We start from the raw sequence: 2,234 nt of genomic DNA on the forward strand, positions 1-2,234 counted from the left end.
TTACACAAAATGTTCATAAGACCCAATAACTAACTCAAAGAATGTGTACCACATATCACCATGTCCATATATCTAAATACATTAAAATATCATATCCTTAGATATATAACATACATTAATCAAACCAAAAAAAAATGACCTAAAATAACCCATTCATCTTTCGAAACCACAAACTTTTAAATTGTACTCGTAGACACCGCTAGATATATTTAATGCAGTTTTCACATGCACATTTTTTCTTGCACATCGTTGATGGGTTCCACGCATTAGATCAACTCCGCAAGCATAGGAGATTAAATCTAAAGCACTTGGATATGAAGTATACATTCATATAATGCAAGCATCAATTTAAGGGCATAAATTACTGTATAGTGACAGATTAACTCAACGTTGCATCTGCATTAATCTCGTATCATCAGTTATATAGTGAAATATTTTATATTTACAATTCAATTATCAAATCCCAATTTTAATTATTTTAAATTTAATCTCCTAGATCATCCTTATAATTCAATTTATGCCATTACAATTATATAGCTTGGTATGGATGCACCTCTACCCTCTCTGTAATCAGAAGTTTCCTTTGATGTTCAAACGAACTCCCTTTGTTGAGATTAGTAAAATTAACTTCAGATCTATTCCTTCACTTAAACTCGTCGACTCAGCAGTATACATCACATTCTACAGATTCTCATGTAATTTCCCTCAAAACACACTCTTTTAAACACATCAGGAAAACCCAAAGAAGATAGTGTTTATGCAATTTGTTAGGTACAGACCATGCTCCACTATTTACATATTATGCAACATTCAGCAACTAAAATTTCAGATCTCCGGCTAAGAGTATTTGTCTGGCATATTAAATCAATCATCCATGCAAATTTGTGTACAAGAAAAACCATATTGATCTAGATCTGACCTGATGGTACCAAATTATTTATTTACTCAAAAGTTATAATAGACTGAATGAAAATCGCTTCTGCAACGAAACCATCAAAGCAGATTCAAACACAACACACAGAAGAAGAACTAAAATCTTTTTTCAATCACATGCGTCGGCACTAAGATCCTGCTCAAAAGGATCTTCACAAGCCCTTATTCACCAAATGAGAAAGAGATGATCAGTAGACTGCAATCCAAAGCTAACTGTATGAACTTACAAATTGCATGATAATTAGAACAAATTGGAATAAATGCTAAGTTGTATTATGCAATCCAATGGTAGTTAGATGTGAGTCCGTGCTTTTTATGGAGGAGGAGGAGGCGGCGGCGGCCCGTCACCTGGGCAGCAACAACACAAGATGGCCAGACTGCAATACCACAACACAACCATTATCGAGTCATCAGTATTATAAAAGCCAAACCTCAAACATAAAAGGAAAAACCCTAATCTTAGATTTCAAAACAGAATTTGGAGAATACCATGAATCTATGAAACTGAAAGGACCCCAACCACCACCACCTGGAGGTGGAGGACCTCCTGGGCCTCCTGGTCCTCCAGGGGGAGGGCCTCCTGGATCCATTTTGAGACGACAACAAAAACAATACTGTTTTCAAATTATGTTCTCTCTTCAGAATGAATGCAGCACCTACACAGAGAAATTCATAACAATGAATTCTGAAAATGTATATAAATACCAGTTGTTGCAAAACTGCAGTTCAAGTCTTACGGAAGATTCACGTGTATTGTCATAACATCTCAGCCTTTAAGTAATGATACATATAATTGAATATGGTTTAACTTTTACCCAAAAAAAAATAACACCTACCATTCGCCGGATCTACCTTTCCACATCTACCAGTCTCCTTTCCGGGTATGTGGGGAAGGTTTTTAAAATTTCTCTGATAGCTCTATCAGATTGTACGTAATTAAAAAATTGTGTGATCCAAGAAAGTCAATATTGAGTGCACCATATTTTGCCACATTGCCCTTGTAAATAGTACCAAATGAATAAGTTAGTCTGCTAAGAATTAGACTAACTCGCTCAATTGCTAATATTTTTTATTAGGGCAACGTGACAAACTTCAAATTGCAGGAATCAGTGGGGCGCTGTTGAAGCATGGATTGAGGCGTAGCTTAAGATATATTTAAGAAATCTTTTGAATCGGGGCCCCATCATGTTTTTGGATGCCAAAATAATTCATCTGCCACCATGTGTGATGTTGAGTTTTACTCTGGCCTTCAATTAATAAAGAATACGGCTATAGGTGGTGTTATCAGGGTTGATAACCAA

The 2,234-nt window shown here is 35.7% G+C and overlaps 1 long non-coding RNA gene across 1 annotated transcript; it reads right to left on the reverse strand.

Annotated features, from left to right (window-relative positions):
* Positions 1-903: 903 nt before the first annotated feature.
* LOC131056899 (uncharacterized) lies at positions 904-1,697 on the reverse strand. Its single transcript, XR_009108807.1, has 2 exons — positions 1,423-1,697; positions 904-1,310 (listed from the first exon to the last, which is right to left on the reverse strand). It is a non-coding gene; the product is annotated as an uncharacterized LOC131056899 (long non-coding RNA).
* Between the last annotated feature and the right edge of the window lie 537 nt (positions 1,698-2,234).

The sequence above is a fragment of the Cryptomeria japonica genome, chromosome 7, assembly GCF_030272615.1.
Source record: "Cryptomeria japonica chromosome 7, Sugi_1.0, whole genome shotgun sequence".
Taxonomy (NCBI): Eukaryota; Viridiplantae; Streptophyta; class Pinopsida; order Cupressales; family Cupressaceae; genus Cryptomeria; species Cryptomeria japonica.